This window comes from Plecotus auritus (assembly GCF_963455305.1).
Source record: "Plecotus auritus genome assembly, chromosome: 10".
Lineage (NCBI taxonomy): Eukaryota > Metazoa > Chordata > Mammalia > Chiroptera > Vespertilionidae > Plecotus > Plecotus auritus.
This window is the reverse complement of record NC_137785.1, coordinates 61,061,462-61,079,669: the sequence shown is the minus strand read 5'-3', so window position 1 is coordinate 61,079,669 and position 18,208 is coordinate 61,061,462. Positions and strand designations below refer to the sequence as shown.

Sequence of the window (18,208 nt, the reverse complement as noted above, 5' to 3'; positions counted from 1 at the left end):
ATGACGTGAAATGCCATATGTATGTGGGACCATGTGGAATGTTTACAGTTATGTAATGAAATTTACTTAATCATTTAAAACCAATTGATGAGGGCCTGGCTGGCAGCTCAGTGGTTAGAGCACCCGCCCAAGAACTGAAAGATCTCAGGTTCGATTCCAGTTAAGGGCACGTACCTAGATTGCAGGTTTGATCCCCAGACCCGGTCAGGGCAGGTGCAGGAGGCAGCCCATTGAGGTGGCTCTCTCACATCAATGTCCTCCCCCCCCCCCTCTCTCTCTCTCTCTCTCTCTCTCTCTCCCCCCCCCACCTCCTCCCTCCCTCCCGCTCTCTCTAGAATCAATGGGAGAAGTCTCTTCCAGCGAGGATTAGGGTCCTGAGGGGGAAAGCTCAGCACCCCAAGAGCCGGCAGCACACCCTTCGTTTCCACTGGAACTTCCGATGCAAAGGCTGCCACTGGGATCACGGCGCCTCCACGGCCACCGCTGACGGGGGGAGCCCTGTGTCTCCCGGGCCTCTGCCTGGAGCTGCAGGAGCCACGGAATCGGGCCCACGGCGGCGCCCGCAGTGTGTGTGCACCGGGGGAACGGGGGGCGGGGAGCTGGGGAGCCTGTGCGGTGCCCAGACTCATGTGAAAGCCGGGCCTGACGGGACCCCGGCGGCCCCAGGACCCACGGCCATGCTGCCGCCCCTCAAGGGGAGACGCTGGGGAGGAGCCCCGAGGAGGCCTGTCTCGTGAGCCTCGCTTCTCCACCTCCCGGTCTGCTCTGGACACCCCACTTCCAGGGAAGGGCCGGGCCGGGGTCCCCAGCACCACACGTCCCCAGCTGAGCTCCACTCAGAGCCCAGCCCTGCCGGCTGCCGGCTGTGTGACCTTGGGCAGGGCCCGCCACGTGGGAATGCCTCCCTCCCCCGGCGAAAGGCTGGGGTGCCCAGGGTTAACGCAGAGGGCACCTGCCTGTTAGAGCCCCGGGCCGCCGGTGGGGTGCGCACTCACTACACGCTAGGGCAGGGGTCCTCAAACTTTTTAAATGGGGGGCCCGTTCACTGTCCCTCAGACCGTGGGAGGGCCGGACTATAGTTTAAAAAAAAAACTATGAACAAATTCCTATGCGCACTACGGGCCCGGGACGCGTCGGCTGCTAAGCAGGACAGGCAGCGGCACCCGGCGGGCCGGATCCATGTCCTCGGCGGGCCGCATGTGGCCCGCGGGCCGTAGTTTGAGGACGTCTGCGCTAGGGGTTCGTGTGCAGGCCTGTTCTTCCCTGTGTTTCCCTGGAAGTTGGGATCTTGCTTCCTCGGGGCTGGCATTGTCCTCCGGGGACCCATCTGGGACCCCTCCGCGAGGGTAGCCAACCAGGATTCCGCCCGCTCCCCACGGGAAAAGGACAGGAGGTGTTCCGATGCCCCCGCTCTCATGGAGTCCCGTCTTGAATGCAGCGGCCCCCGGTTCGATGCATGAGTGTGCACGCCAGTGTGCATGCCCGAGTGCAATTTAGTGCGTCCCTGGGACACACACACGTGCGTTTCATGGGGAACCTGGAGCCTGAGGATGCATCGTCACTGCGGCCACTCGCACTTGGGTGTTCACCACGGCCCCGAGGCGGCTCTGCTCGCTCCCAGCACCCAGCCTGCCGTGGACACTGAATGAATGAATGAACGAACGAATGAATGAATGAATGAATGGCAGTGCCTCTTTGGGGGGCTCTGGCTCTGGCTCAGAGAAAGGATGAAGAGCCAGGGCCCATCATATGCCCACCAAGATTCCAGCAACCGGTCGGCTGTGTGTGCATGTGTGTGCACGCATGTATCGTGTGCACATGTGTGTGCATGCGTGTACATGTGTATGTGTGTGTATCCTGGAAACGTGGAGACACCTGTGACGGGTTGGGTGAGAATGTCTGCTTAGTGAAGACCTAAGCCCCTCCCCACATTGTACAGCTGACCCTTTATTTTTTTATTTTAATATATTTTTATTGTTTCTGAGAGGAAGGGAGAGGGAGAGAGAGAAACATCAATGTCTCATTGATCAGCTGCCTCCTGCATGCACCCCCTGGGGATCAAGCCCACAACCCAGGCATGTGCCCTTGACCGGGAATCAAACCCAGGACCCTTCAGTCCGCAGGCCGATGCTCTATCCACTGAGCAACACCAGCCAGGGCTCAGCTGACCCTTTAAAATGCATCTTCTGGAACCTCGGAGACCAGTCCTCGTACTCACTGACCCCCAGGGGAGTAACTCCGAGACCAGCCCGCTCCTGTCCCTGTCTCACCGCTCACACCCCAGACGCAGAAAGGCCCCCGCGCCCCCGCATGTACGAACGCCGTGTTTCCGGCTCAGTGACATCGGCATCTTCATCCCGGGGTGAGGGGGGACGTCCCTAAGAACTAAATCATGCGGAACCTAACTTACGGATTTTGACCCGATGCAGGTGCGATGTAACCCTTGCAAAAAATAATTAACTAGGGAATAAAATGCACACGAACCCCCTCCCCCTCCCCAATGGACCCTTCAGGTCGCCTCCTCCTGGGCAACAACACAGCCGGCGGGAAATGGGCGCCCCGTGTGGATTCAGGGCTACCGGGCGGGGGCCAAAGACGAACCAGCCAGGGTCTCCTCCGCGCCCCAGGCCGGCCACCTCACCCCGCCTGCCCTGGGACGCGGCCGGGCGAGCACACGTGGCCGCCCCTTTAAACAAGATTCTCAGCCCGTTTAGCCTTGGATTCCGCTCAGCCCCCCCCCCCCCAATGCCTGGAGAGGGGCGCCCGCTCTGCCCCGAGCCAGCCGCCCCCACGGGAGCCAAGGCCCCGGTTCCACCTGGAGAGTCTGTCCCCAGGAGGACGCAGCTGGGCCTCTCGGCCCCGACCCCTGAGCACGTGCCCGCAGTGGGGGCGGCGTTCGGCGGCCACGCGCCTGGGGCCTCCACGCGCAGCCAGGCCGGGGTCACCCCAGCACCCGTGCCTGCCAACCCCGCAGGCCCGAGGCGAACCCCCGGCTCCAGGTGCCGGCCTCCGGCTCCGGGAGATGCAAGGGCCGCGGGTCCCCACGCCGCCGGTTCGCCGGGGCGGGCTTTGAAAACGGCCGCGATGCGGGGTCCGGAACGTATCCCTCGGGGACCGCGTGCCCACAGGCTTGGGGCACACACACCCCGCAAGGACGGGCCCTGTCCCCGCCCGTGACATCACACATCGCAGAGGCTTCGTCGTGGGAAACGCAGGTCAGCCGGTCAGCCGGCCGGGCCCTGGCTGGGCTCGGGAGCCCCTGAGCTTCCTTGGGGAGCAGCCGACGGGGACACCCCTCCCAGCCTCCAGCCTCCAGCCGGGTCAGATGCCCACGTCCATCACTGCGTCTCCTGCTCCCAAACCCGCCCCCTGAGCATGTCGACGGGACCCACATTCCGATGCTCCCACCTCCAAACTGGAACAAAAGCTTTTTCAACACATTCAGGACGCCGCTGCGAAGCCGAGAAGGAAGACATTGGCGGGCGGCGGGGAGTGGGGAGGGGGGGGACAGAAAATAAAACACAGAAAATAGATATTAAGTTGTCAGAACCGTCACCCAGAGGAACTGCAGACAGCGTCTGGCTTTTTGCTTAAGACGTGAGCAGCGCACCCGGAGCCAGGAGAGCTCCCGGCGGGGTCCCCCGGCTCCCCGCGGCTCAGAGCCCCGCGCCAGGGTGACGGCAGGACGTGGGGGCGCCGGCTGGCTCTGGTGGCCCCCCCCCACCATCTGCAAGGTTGCAGCTTCTCAGATTAAACCCTTCCGTGCCCACATGGGACCCTCTGCCCCCCTTCCCCCCCCAATCCCACATGCACACCCACCTTTGACCTTTTCTCAGGTCCCTGGAGGGTGGCCGCCGCCCCCTCCCGCATGCTGAGCCTCTCTCCGAGGCCACGTTCGGGAATAAAGTTTCTCAGATGCTGGCTGAGCTCGGTGTGCAGGCCCAGCCATGTTCGCCGGAGATGCTCTCTGCTCCCAGCAGACTCGGATGACGACCCCGACCCTGGGCACCCCCCCCCCATCCCAGCCGCGCACGCAGAACCCTCCCAGCCCTCCGCAGGCAGGCGCAGAGCCCAGCGGCCTCTCTGAGACACCGTGGGAGGCCGGGCCTGCCTGGGCTTCGATAGATTTCAATCAAGAATTGCATTTTCTTACGTGTGTGCCGATCGGGAATAAATGGGTCTCGCCGTTTTGAAAGATAAAATTACATAATCAGGCTACTCGGTGGCTGACATCGCGTGATCCCTACGGGGCCCGCCGACCGCGTGCTCTCTGGGAGGGGGGGGGGGTGCCGCCTCCCGATGGAGTTTCCCATCTGGGCTCTCCCTCCGGGAAACAAGTGGACGACAAGGCGTCTGTCCTCCAAGTCGCGGTGGACAGGGGTCACTTCCGTGGTGAAGGAGAGCCCACGTGCCGGGGACGGACAGCCCTGTCACAGTCCCCCCCTCTGGGGGTGGAATCGGGAGGCGGGCGCGCCGGCCAGGTGAGCGGGCCCCTGATCCTCCCTCAGCCGCGCACGAGCCGCGGCCACAACAGGCTGTCGCAGCCCCCGTGCCCACTGGTGACAACGCCGGGGGCGGGGGGCCTTCACTGGTTGCTGGAGGACTAAATATAACAGGGCGCCTACGATGCAGAACACAGGGCCGCCGGGAGGGGGGCTGTGTGTGGCCATCTCTGCACCCCCCAGAGGTGCCCGGGAGCTCGGCGTCCACAGTCATTGGAGCGGAGGCGGGCGGGGCTCAGGGGTTGAGCGTCAGCCTAGGAACCAGGAGGTCAGGGTTGGATTCCCATCAGGGCACAGGCCCGGGTTGCGGGCTCCATCCCCAGTGCGGGGCGTGCAGGAGGCAGCCGGTCCATGATGCTCTCTCATCATGGATGTCTCTCCCTCTCTCTCCTCTCCCTTCCTCTCTGAGATCAATACAAATATATTTTTAAAAAATATTTTTTAAAAATTGCTCAGTGGGCGCCGCTGTGATGCGTCTGGGTTTCCGGGACCCAGCGGCTTAGCTCCTGCAGCCTGGGCAGCGGCCCCTCGTCCTGGCACGGGGGGGGGGGGGGGGGGGGGCGGGTGCACGTGTGATGTGCTAACCCAGTGGTCGGCAAACTGCAGCTCGCGAGCCACATGCGGCTCTTTGGCCCCTTGAGGGTGGCTCTTCCACAAAATACCACGGCCTGGGCGAGTCTATTTTGAAGACGTGGCGTTAGAAGAAGTTTAAGTGTAAAAAATGTGGCTCTCCAAAGAAATGTCAATCGTTGTCCTGTTGCTAGTTGGCTCTGTGGACTAAGGAGTTTGCCGACCACTGGGCTAACAGATCCACAAGGGGCTGGGAAATCTCGAAGGGGCTGAGGGTGCTATCTGGGGGGGAGCAGGGCAGGTGTGGAAGGTGCCCAGGGAGCTGGTGGACGGACGGCAGGTGACAGACGAGCCAGCAGGTGACGAGGGACAGGCAAGGGACGGCCCACCCGCTCACCACAGACCGGCCCCCGGGCGCAGGTCTTCACGGCCGTGATGCCTCGATTGAGAGCCTTCGGGTAACGTCAGCCCGCGCCACGGCCTCATCTTCCCGTGTCACCAGGGCACTCCTCGTAAGGCCACGTGAGAGCGGGTGGCTGGGGGAGGGGACCTCCAGACGCGTCCTCCCTGCACCTCCTCGTCCCTCCCAAGCATCCACGTGCCCTTCCGCAGACACCCACCTGGCGACGCCGGTCCTCTCCCTGCCCACTCAGCCCCCACGCCCCCCACGCCCCCCACGCCGAGGTCGGGAGGCTGTGGTGAGCGGCTCCGGCTCGTGGTGAGTGTGCCCGGGAACGGGCTGGCGCGGGTCGGTGCAGGCGGAGGCGGCCCAGCAGTGGGGGTTGGGGCGTGCTAACCCGGGAGGAAGTCTGATGGTGCCACCCCTGGACCCACCCCCCAGCCCCTCCATCCCTGACGTTTCCTTCCTGAAACGGGGGGGCGCATACAGCACCTGCCCTCGTAAAGAGGCGGCAGAGAGCCTGCTGGTGGCTCAGCGGATGGGCGTCCACCTAGGAACCGGGAGGTCACGGTTCGATGCCCGGTCAGGGCACAGGCCCGGGTTGCAGGCTCGGTCCCCAGCGGGGGGCAGGCAGGAGGCAGCCGATCCATGATTCCCTCGCATCATGGATGTTTCTCTCTCTCCCTCCCCCTTCCTCTCTATCAATAAAAATAATATTTTTTAAAATGTATCCTTTTGGAAAAAAAAAAAAAAAAAAGAGGCTGCAGGGGTTGAATGAGCAAAGGAGCCGCTCTGCCTTCCACTCGGGTTCTCCCTCCTCGCGGACCCCCCAGTTCTGCTCCATTCGGGCCAGGCCAGGCCCCTGGAGTCCCAGGTCCTCGGGACACATGTCTCACCCTGGCTGTGCACACTGCGGGCTGGGCCCCTTCACCCTTGAGGACAAGGCCTGGCAGGTGGAGGCCGTGGAGGGGGGCGGGGGCTGGGCCCCCAGGGGATGGATGGAAACGACTGGATACAAGTGTGAGTGTCACAAAGAGGGGGCGGGTGCCACCGGCATGTACAGGTCAGAGGTCAGCGACGCGGCCCAACGCCTTGCCACACACAGGACAGCCTCTGCGAGCAGCCGTGTCCACTGTGCGGCTGGGCGAACCCTTGTCTAGAAAACCGGGGCTCCGGTCAGCCTGGCATGTCCCCCCCCACCCCAGTCCCGTCTCAGAGCCACTGACCCGACCCCCGCAGGCGCAGAGGCTGCGGAAAGCCACGTATCCATGTCCTCGGTGGTAGCAGCACGCCACGAGAAGGGACAGACGGAAGATGTACAGGGAGTTTTAAAAGTGAAAGTGGGATGTGGATCTGCAAGCAGCGGCAGAGCCAGCAGCAGCAGCAGCCCTGGCCCCACGCGAGCCTGTGGATGCCAGGCCTGGGCAGAAGGCCCCATGCCCACCCACACAGGGCCGGGCCCCACCAGGGGGCTTGCCGAGTGGCCCACGTCTGCCTTCGTTTGGGGGAAAAGTCTACATCTGCCCCAGGAGGCGGCCTGCACCCCGGGGCCAGGTTCTGAACATGTATGTTTCCTTCCACTTCCTACTCCTTCAGCTTTTGGGCCTGACCCCCACCCCACACGTGTTCACAAACTCACTGACCCGCCCGGGCAGTGCCAGGTGGGTGAACAGGAAATCATGGCCGAAGCGGTGCTGCGGTCAGGAAACACCCTCCCCAGCACGTGCACACACACCCGGATATGCGTACACTAGTGCATGCATGGACATGTCACACTCAAGCACGCACACACGCAAGCACGTGTATACTCATGCACGCACATACACGTGCACAACCGTGCATACACAGACACATGACTGCTCATGCACACATAGGCATGCACACCAGAGACGTGCACACTTGTGCACACACACACTCGTGTGCGCACACACGGAGACACACACACACTCGTGCACATGCATACACACACCAGCATCACCGCACCCGAGCCCCCAGTGGGGGCACCCCCTGGCTTAGCTCCATCTGCCCGCACGTGTGACCCCCCAGCTTAGCTCAGCTGCTCAGCCCTCTGAGGGCGCTGAGCGAGGCCTGAGCGACAGTCCCTCTCCCAACCGAAGGTCTCTCCCACCAGCGCCCAGCCAGACACACACAACCAAGGACAACACACCAGTCCGCTGAGCACGGCCCCACCTGCCCTGGGGCCCCTCCTCCCCCCAATCCCTCAGGGCCCAGCCGCAGCCCCTCGTGGACGGGCTCGAGACGCAGGGCTGGTGTGGGTCCCCCCCATGAGCCCCACAGCCCACAGGAGTCTGAGGTCAGTGCACCTGTGTGTGGCTGTTACACCCCGCCAGCTCACCCTCCAACCGCCCGGGAGATGCCTCTGGCCTGCTGACCGCCAGGGGCCTTCTGACGCAATCCTAGGGTCTCCCGTGGGGACAGGAGGGAGCGGGTGCACACTCACCGCCGGGTCCTGGCAGGGGTGTCGGGCCTTCAGTCCTCCACGTGGACCCAAGCGGACCGGCGGAAAGCTCGCTTCCATTCCAAACGCGCAACAAGCCTCACATTAAATAATGCCGAGGACAAAATGCAGGCTGATATCACAGCTTACTTACAAGGCTTATTAACACACTGCATCCAAAGATGGTAAAGAGCTATAATTGTCCTCATTCAAACTGGAAAAATAAACCTATTTGCTTCCTTCTTTTATGATCCCCTTCCAAAGGGGCGAGGAAGCACGAGCTCCTCTATATTCTCGGCGTCGTTGCTGCCTCCCTTCCCTCCAGCCCAGGCACTTTAAGAACACCTGTGCCATTCACAGCCGACTCCTGAGCAAAGGCAGCCGGCGTCTGGGGAAGGCTGATTCCTCAGGCCGGCGATCCAGAGACCGTTGTGACTTGCTCAAAAGGGGGTCAGGGTTCATGGGGCGTGCATTTGTAGGTCTGAGCTGAGGGAAGTATCTCGGGTTACCCGAGGCCCAGCAGACAACCTCATCACCACCTGATCAGGCAGCTTCGGGGACTCAGCACAGTGGGGTGCTGTGGCTCGCAGGGCGCCTGTCCTGGCCACCTGCCTGCACCCCCATGGGGGTCATTGGCTCCTGGCGTCGACCAGACAGTGCGGCTGCTGTCCCCCGCCACCCCGGGTCATCACGCAGATGGCCCAGCCAGCAGTCAACGCTGAGCTGCGAGGATCTGAAACCTGCTCAGAAGTCAAACGCTCCCCGCACAGAGCAAGCCCGTTCCCCAGCCTGGGCGCCGGGAACCCGGATCCATTGGAAGTGCTTGCCCAGGTTTTCCATGACAACCATCCCTGTCCCAGGACTTTCTCCCCGCGCCCCGCTCAGCCCGAGCCTTGTACACGCGTTCTCTGCAGGTGACATACGAGGCACTAACCTTTCTCACAGGCCCAGATGTTAAGTTCATTCTCATCCCATTTATGCAAATTTCACGTGAACCGTCAATCCGAAGAAATCTTAAATCACCGAACACTCTTTAAAAACCCGCTTTACATGCAGCGACATTTACATAAAGTCACAGTTCAGGGACCGAAGGTGGTGGGCAGATGTTACCAACACTGAGATCCAGGCCCCCAGCCCCGGGTCCCAGATCCAGGGGTCTCTGCCTGCTTACAACCATGTTCAAGTTTTACCAGACCGCCCAGCCGGCGTGGCTCAGTGGTTGAGCATCAGCCTATGAGCCAGGAGGTCACGGTTCGATCCCCGGTCAGGGCACAGGCCCCGGTTGCGGGCTCCATCCCCAGTGCGGGGCGTGCAGGAGGCAGCCGATCCATGATTCTCTCTCATCATGGATGTTTCTCTCTCTCTCTCTCCCCCTTCCTCTCTTTTCCTCTCTGAAATCAATAAAAATATATTTTTTTTTTATTTCGGATAAAGGGTGTTGTGGAAAGCGAAGGCTTCTAAAAGTTTTCCAAACTTTGGGCAAACAGGGTCCCTCCGTCCAGGGGCCTGGCGTCCCTGTCATGTCTAGATGGAAGCAGGACAAGGCTCACAGGTAGGGCCCAGGGCGAGGCCTCTGGCAGCCCCTTGGTCCTGGTGCGGGGGGGGGACCCCCAGGGCCCCTGAGCCTGCGTTTGCCCACGCCTGGCCGCCGGGCCCTCGTTACCAGGCAGATCAGCCAGGCGGTTAATGGTGGATCAGGAGACATTTGCTCTGCGCTATCAGAATGACATCATAACTAAAGCAGCCTCAGCCAGAGCCCCAGGCTCCCCCGGAGCAGAGGCCGGAGGGCTGCCCTGGAGCCCCCCGCGACTCCCCAGCAGCACCCAGAATCCCCTTCCCCTGCTGGGCTGGGTGGGGGGCCCAGCTTCCAGCAAGTTCCCAGAGAAGGGAAACTAGGGTGACAGTCCATCCCCAGCAAATCGACTTCCCCAGGTCCTGCTTGCTGCAAATAACGATGATGATGTATTGTGCATGTTTAATGCCGCCCGAGAGGCTGCGAACGCGCTCTCCAGGGCGGGCAAGGGTTGGCACCTTCCGAAGCGGCTCCCGCTTGGCTGTGGCACCGCTGGCATTGCCAACAGAGCTGCCCATTTCTCCGTGACCCTGCCTCCAGCAAACCGCTGCGTTTGCCCTCCTGCCCGCCACAGCCACCCACGAGAGAAGGGGAGACAGGGCAAGTGCGAGGGCCCTGCCTGCTCCCGTGCGGGCGGCTTGGCTTTGCTTTTCCAAGCACCGGCGACCACACACACACACACACACGCACACGCATGCACACATATGCACACGCACACAGAGACACAAACCTTGGGATAATGGGGGAGGCATCCGGTGAGGAGCCGCTTCTGGGCGCCACCGGCAGCCGCCGCTCCCCACAGCTCTGCCCTCCACGGCGGACAAGACCCATCGCCCGCCCCAGCGAGAGGTGCCAACTCCACGGCGCCCCGAAATCGCCTCCCTCCCCAGCTCGCTACAGGTATGCGCGGGCCAGGCGGCCTCACCTGCCCCAAAAGTCAGCAGACGGAGGAAAAAAAAAAAAGTTGCGGAGCTGCCAGCCCGGAGGAGCGGGGAGCCCGAGGCTGCCCACCCCACCGGCGAGGCCCACCCCGCCGCGCGCCCGCTCCCCGCACCTCGCCCGCCGGCTGCGCGCGCTGACCCCCGGGGCGCGCCGAGGGCACCGCTGGGCACTTACTTGGCACCCGCTTCCCCAACGGGCAGGTCCTCGCGGTTTTCAAACAAGTTTCAGGGAGGAAGAAGGAGGCCAAAAAAGAAATCCAATTATGCAAATGGCTCCGGACGGGGAGGCGCGCGCTGGGTCTGACGCGGCGGCGACCGCACGAGTTCGGGAGCAGCCGGGCCGGCGGATTTATGGGGCGCGTCACGGCTACGCCAGGTCCCGCCGCCGAGCATCGCGAAGTTCATTAAAGCGGTACGGTCCACTTTCCCGGAGACCCTCCGCGCCGCTCCTGCCTCCTGGTCCACCCCGACCCCGCGGGCGGGGGCGCTGTCCCCCAGCCTCTCTTCCTCCCTCTTCCTGCCCCCCTCTTTTTCCTCCCCCCCCCGCCCCTTTTCCTCTCTTTCGTCTCTTGAAGTCGCCTGCCCTCCACTCTGAACAATGAACAAAGATGTGAGTGATGGGAAAAGATCGCCCCTCCCAACCGCGGCTGGGCGCAGAGCCGGCCTCAAAGTAAGGGCCCCGGGAGCTCCTGTCACTCGGGAGAGAAAACTGCGCCCCGACACCCCTACTCCACGCGCGCGCACACACACACACACGCACACACACACGCACACACACATGCACACATGCACACACGCACGCGCGCGCGCTCACCCCACCCCAAGTTCACCTAAGCCCTGGCTGGAGACGGGGGCGCCGAAGCCAGGGCTCCAGGGGCTGCCCACTTGCTGGGGACCCAGGAGACCAGGATGGGGAGTGCTCACGCCCCGCTCGCTCCCCGCGGCCATCCCACCCTCTCGCCCCGGGCCCTCCCCGAGGCTCCCCGGCAGCCTGGCCCTGCAGCCGTGCCCGCTCGCGCCGCCCGCCCCGCCGGATGCGCTCGGCAAACGCGGCCCCTGTCGGATCCCCGCTAAACTGCACGGCGGCGGCGGCGGCGGCGGCGGCGGCGGCCCGAGGAAGCGCAGGAGCCCAGGCCGCCCGCGCTGCGCCCCTCCCGGCTGCCCGCGCGCCCCCCGCGCTCCCGCCAGCACCACACGCCCTGGGCGCACCAGCCCCTCCGGTCAGGACGCCGCGCAGGCTCCGTGTTTTCTCGCTCAAGTGAACGCGAAGGCGCTGAAAAACCGCTTCTCAGACACAACAGTACCCGCAAACAAAACCCCGCGGCCGCAGCCTCCGCGCCGGGCTGGGACCCGCCGGGTCCGCGTGGCCCCACGTCCCCACATGATCCGGGTAGTGGCCGCGTTCACCGAGAGGTGGACAGGAGGGACGCACGACACAGAAGTGAAAAGGGGGGCACAACTCTCCACCTGTCCCCCCCAGAGAGCCCGGCCGGAGTCCCCGCCGAGGAGCTGGGGGGGCTCCCTCCCGGCCCCGCACCCCCTTTCCTTTCCTTTCCTTTTGACTAACTTGTGGGCGCTCGCCATTCCCCCTTCCCTGCCCATACCCCGTCTGTATGGAGAGATCTATATTTTAAATTATTTGCAAAACTGCAACAGATGGGCGCGTGAGATCTGGGCACTTTCCTACTCATCATCAAAGAAAAATCCCCCCCCCCTTTTTTTTTTGCCTAAAATACATCCCGGTCCCGCCTACGACTGTTTTCCTCAATTCTTCCTCTTCAAAAAATAACGTGGGGAAGCAAACAGCAAGGTTTGTCAGCAAATCACTGGCCCCCAGTCTTGCATCTGGGCTGGGGGGGGGTCTGTTCCCCCAAAACTGCACTCTTCCTCAGCGCCCTGGACCCCCCACTCCCCGGCCTCCAGCCCCCCACGCCCGCCCCCGCGCCCCCCCCCATTCTGATTGGCCTCATTTGCAGCCCAGGCTGTGGCTCCCTCCATAACCTGTTACTTATTTCTGTCTCGGTGTCTATGGGGGGGGGGCCCAGCCGGGCCCTCTGGGGGCGCCGCCTGCGCTCCGGGCGCTGCAGCCTGAGCCTGGCGGGCGGCGGAGCGGACCCCGCATCCCGGCCTGCGCGCCCCCGCCTGGGCCTCGCGGGCTCCCGGGGCGCGGGAGGACAGTGAGCACACAAAATGGCAGGTCTCTGCGGCCCGGGCGCCTGCAACTTTCACACAGTGTGAGCAGCTGCTAACTTTGATTTTTTTTTTTAATGATTATAAATTCCCCTCTCCCCACCCCTCCCCCCGGGCGGCGGATCCCGCAGCGAGCCGCGCGGGGAGGGAGGGAGCCGGGAGCCCCGCATCTCGGCACCGGGAAAATGGGGAAAGTCACTCGATCAGAAGTTTGCGTGGCCCCGGCCTCCCCTCCCCATGCGACCCCCCAGACCCTGCGAAAGTTTCCCGGGGGCCCAGGGCGCAGGGCCCGGCGCGGACGGGGGCGCAGCTGGGCCCGGAGCCGGGCGCTGGGTCCACCCCCGGGCGCGCCGGGCGCCAGCGCCTGCGACTCCTTTTCAAAGTAACGGTCGGGGGCTGCGGGGCGGGGCAGGCGGTGGCCCAGGCGCGGGTCCCACTTGCCTCCGAAGTTCGCCAGAGCCATCCGCGCCCAGCTGCCGCCGCGCTCCCGGCTTCTTCCCGTCCCCCCGCTGACAGCCTCTCGCCCACGTCACCGCCACGGATATTTAATTAGAGCGTATTTTTTAATCGAGACGGGGCCAGAAGGAACCGGGCGCAGGCCTCGCCGAGATGGGGAGGGGGAGGGGAGGGGGCCACGCCAAGAGTCCAAACTCACTTTGCCACCTCCAGTTGCGGGCGCCCCCCCCCCGCGCCGGCCCCCCCCCCGCGCCCGGCGCGCCCCCACCCCGCCGCGCCCCGCGGTCCCCCCCCACCACCACCCCGCTTTGTTTTTCTTACCTTAGATATCGAGACGCGGGCGTGGGGCGCAAACTCGGCACGTAAACGGAGCGTTGTAAAGATTGTGTTCAATGAATAATGAAACATGTCCACATGATTGACTTGATCATTTTCTGGGGCTGAGGGGGGAACCGGCGCCCTGCTAGCGCGCCTCTCGCGCCCGCCCGGCGGAGCCCCGCGCGCCGGCCCCGGCCCGGCCCGGCCTGGGCGGGCTGCATGTTCATCCGCCTCCGCTCCGATCGCCCCGCTCATTGATACTCATCACCCAGCCCCGCAGACAACCCCGGCCCGGCTCGGCCTCCCCCTCTCGGGTAGGTGAAATGCATTGTACCATTAAAAAGGCTCTCCATTGTCGCCCTGGCATAATTCACAGCAACTAGATAGGTCTTGCGGCATTTAGCTTTGATGAGCCAGAGACTGAACCCTTGATATAATAATCTACAAAGAATGGTGTGTGATCGTCCATTTTTTCTCTCTGTCTAGCAACTAAGAAACCATTTAACACAGCGCAGCTTGCTTCTGACCTTGAGCTCATGTAAACACACTTATTAAAATCTATCTATTCTCCAAGAGCTGCATTCTGATTGTCAGACTCGTTACGGAGACATATATCAGCCCCTTCGCTTGTCACTACTTTGCATTCCTGCCTTTGACTAAAGAATTTTTTATCCAGCCGAGAGAGAGGGAGAGAGAGGGAGAGGGAGAGAGAGAGAGAGAGAGAGAGAGAGAGAGAGAGAGAGATTGCCAGGGAGGGAGAGGCGAGCCGGGGAAGGGAGAGCGAAAAAGCGTCATGCTTACCTGCTCCCGAAACTATTTAAAGTCTGTCTCTTTTCTGGGGGGAAAAGGAACTCCCCGGTGCATCTCGGTGGACGGCGGGTCGCGGAGAAGCTGTCCCAGCCCCGGCGTTTAAGGGAGTCATCAGCGATCAAATGACGTTGATCCGCGCTGTAACCTTGTGGCGTATTTAGTGTAAATAAGGCACTTATGTTGCCAATCGCGGCGATACAAACAGGGAGAGGCCCGCAGCCCGGCCTCCCGCGCCTGCCATTAGAGGCGACTTTATTTGCCGACGCTGTTTAGGAGATCATGATCGTTCTAAAACAATGCCGGTGCCAAATGATTATGAAAATATGATTTTAATTAATCACGTAGTAGGCAAGGAAATTAGCATACGGTAATTAAACTTGGAGGAAAAAAAAAAAAAAAAAACGTCATGCAGGCCCTCTGCCTTATGGGTCCGGAATAATCTTGGCGGGGTGGGCTCCGGGACTCATCGCCCAACAAAATAACTTTTTTTAAAGGCAACTTTTTGTAAACGCCCCGGTCAACGGGCTTTGGCAAATCCTGAGAGGCAGGGGAGCAAGGTGGGGACGTGAGCGGTGCCTGGGGTTGGGTTTCTGTGGAGCGAGGAAGAGGGGAAGAAGGGAGAAAGCTGAATAATGCAATTATGCATTCTCTGTCCTGGGGCTGACCAAGCTGGTGCTCAAAGCCTCTTTGTTGTGGGATTATATAATGATCCTGGTGTCGTTATGGGGGAGAAAGGACTCAGTAATAATAATAAAAGAAGTATCCAGACACACCAATGAGGAGCTTGTTTTAAAGAAAAGACTCGCATGTGACATTGAGGAATGTTAATAGCAGAAAGACAGGATCCAAAAGAGTTGACAAAGAAAGAAGGAGGGGGGAGGGAGGGAGGGAGGGAGGGAGGGAGGGGGGGAGGGGGGAGGGGGGTGGGGGAGAGGCCTGAGTTAAGCATGATTAAGAAGCGATGGAGAGAGATTGATTATTCAAAAGACCAAGCCACAGGGACCTTAACACATTGATCCAGGTAGGATTTGGTCCAGCCTGCCCCAACTGAGTTCCCATAAGACAACGGAGGGGGGTGGGGAGGGGGGTTAAACCAGGGTACCACCATCCATGAAAAGCAAAGATGCAGAAGAGGCAGCTACAGCCTCCCCATCACCACCGCTCCTGTGGAAGGAGCCCGTCAGTGGCAAGCACCTGTCCCAGAGCAGGGCCAGGTGCCCAAACTTCCAGCAGGGAGGCACCTCCGAGCGCGGGGGGGCTGGGGCTGGGGCTGGGGCTGGGGCTGGGGCACCGGCCTTGGCTCCTCCCGTGGGTGACCGCTTTCCAAGTGCACCTGAGGTGGGCACCAGACCTGCTCACCACTGCCCACCCCCTCAGACTCTGTCCTGAGAACCCAGCAAGCAAGCTCTCTCTCTCTCTCTCTCTCTCTCTCTCTCTCTCTCTCATCTCCATCTCCATCTCTATCTATCTCTATCTCTCTCATCTCCATCTCTATCTCCATCTCCATCTCCATCTGTCTCTATCTATCTCTATTATCTCTATCTCCATCTCTCTCTCTCTCTCATCTCCATCTCCATCTCTGTCTCTATCTCTATTATCTCTATCTCCCTCTCTCTCTCTCATCTCCATCTCCATCTCTGTCTCTATCTCTCTCATCTCCATCTCCATCTCTCTCTCTCATCTCCATCTCCATCTCTGTCTCTATCTCTCTCATCTCCATCTCCATCTCTGTCTCTATCTCTCTCATCTCCATCTCCATCTCTCTCTCTCTCTCATCTCCATCTCCATCTGTCTCTATCTATCTCTCTCATCTCCATCTCCATCTCTCTCTCTCTCTCTCATCTCCATCTCCATCTGTCTCTATCTATCTCTCTCATCTCCATCTCTGTCTCCATCTCCATCTCCATCTCCATCTCCATCTCCATCTCCATCTCCATCTCCATCTCTGTCTCTATCATCTCTATCTCCATCTCTATCTCCCTTTCTCTCTCTCATTCCTAGCTTTTTGGAGAGCAGGAAAAGGATGGGTTTGGCGAACACGCTAGCTCTATGAGAATCTTAAAGTCCATTCAAATCTCTGCTTTGGTGCTTTTTACATCTCCTCCCCACCCCCCACCCCCCAAAAAAAGTTTAGGCATTCAGTCCACATGTTCCAATCGGATGTGTCTGAAATTCTCTTCCAACAAATTCCCAAATACAGGGTTTGTTTTTTTTTTTTCCTTGTGTAGAAATTAGCATCGCAATCACAGCTACGCCATCACGTCTCGATGGGGTGTTCTTTATGCCAATTCTTCGTGGATCAACTGATTATCCTCTGTCGTCTTTTGACCCTGTTATTGTAAGTCAAGTGATTCTCCCTGACAGCCGGGACAAAGGGGCCGGCGAGGCTGAGCCGGTCCAGAGGAAGTGCCCATATGGACTCGGAGAAAAGGCACTTTCTCCCCAAGAGAATGGGGGTGACGGTCGCCTTTGAACCCTCCGCCCGGGAGGCAGGGAGCTGGACAGGGTGTCTCGCCACCTCTCCGGGACCCTCCGTGGTGCCCAGCCGGTTTGCAATCACACGGATGGGCAATGCCAGGCCCAGGGCGCCCCTTCCAGGCTAGGAGGCAGGAGGCGCCTTGGAGGGGCCCTGCGTCTCAGCGGAGCCGCGCTCCAGGCGGCCTGGGGACCCCGGGCTGGTGCACGGAGCTGCGGAGAGGAAGCGGGGTGTGTTTTGTAGCCTGAGAGCCTGGCGGGAGGCTGAGCCCAGGGCCTGAGCCCCGCACAGGGTTCCGGTGGGAGTTCGCGCGCGCCCCCTGTCGGCTCCCGCGCGCTCTGCGTCCCCTGAGGACGCCCCATGCCTGCATCTGGGGAGCCCAGGGAGACGGCCCTGCACCGCCTCCCGGTGGGGCGCGGGGGGCGCTGGACCAGCACAGAGGCCCAAACGTGACACCTGCCTGCGTCCCACCATAGCACCGAGAGTTCCTGAGAAATCTTCCCCCCGCCATGGGTTTGGGGGCCACCTCCACAGTTTGGGGCTCTCCCATCCTTTGTCCCTTGTCCAGGGTTCCTGGGCCTCCCACCTTCCCCCCTGGCCCCCTCCCCTCCTCACCCTGCGGGATTTCTCTGGGAGCCCACCCCGCCCACCATCCACACACAGTCTGTGCTCACAGTCCTCATGGTCCCGGAAGGACAGCCAGTCCCCAGCCCGGGACTCGGAGGCGGGTCTCCGAGGTGGCACCCCCCTCCTGCCCTCCTGGGACCAACGGGCATCAGTATGAGCCGAGTGGGCTGTGAGCTGGGTGGGCGGTGGCCGTGGGCGGGTGTGGGAGCCACGCCAGGCCACTCATGTCAGAGCGCCTCCTGTGACATGAAACCGTCACACCACCCTGGCCTGTGTGGCTCAGTGGCTAGAGCGTCGGCCTGCAGACCAAGCGGCCCCGGGTTCGATTCTGGTCAAGGGCACGTACCTGGGTTGCAGGCTCCTCCCCGGCCCAGGGCCCTGGTCGGGGCGCGTGCAGGAGGCAGCCAGTCGATGTGTTTCTCTCTCGTCGATGTGTCTCTCTCTCTCTCTCTCTCCCTAAAATCAGTGGGAAATCATCCTCGGGCGAGGATTAACCAAGAAACTTGTCACATCATAGAGGGGCCCTGACCTCTGTCCCAGCCCAGCCAGCCTCAGCCACCCCCACCCTGCCCCCCAAAAAAAGGTTAGAAACCGGCCACTGTCATGGCCATGTGACCCACACAGTGAGGCCAGGGGAGCGTCTGAAGAGGGTGCTGAGCTCTGGAGGGGGGGGGGGCGCGGAGGGGGACCAGAACACGTTTCCCCACCGTCTAACAAGCCAAGGACCACCGAGAGGCCGTGTCTAGGAGAATATTAGCCACTTCAGACCCATCATCTCCTTCAAGCAGGAGGAAGCGGCTGAGCGACCTGGAGGGGCCCGGAGCCCAGGCTCAAGGGCGGGAAGCACAGGGGCCCGACGCCCTTCCCCGCCACCGATCAGCCGGGGA

The 18,208-nt window shown here is 61.7% G+C and overlaps 1 protein-coding gene across 1 annotated transcript in view; it reads right to left on the bottom strand.

Annotated features, from left to right (window-relative positions):
* The window catches only part of ZNF536 (zinc finger protein 536), a 346,815-nt gene extending 332,873 nt beyond the window's left edge, over window positions 1-13,942 (bottom strand). The window contains 1 exon segment of the mRNA XM_080644358.1: window positions 13,412-13,942. The gene's annotated coding sequence lies outside the window, so the exon portion shown is untranslated.
* Between the last annotated feature and the right edge of the window lie 4,266 nt (window positions 13,943-18,208).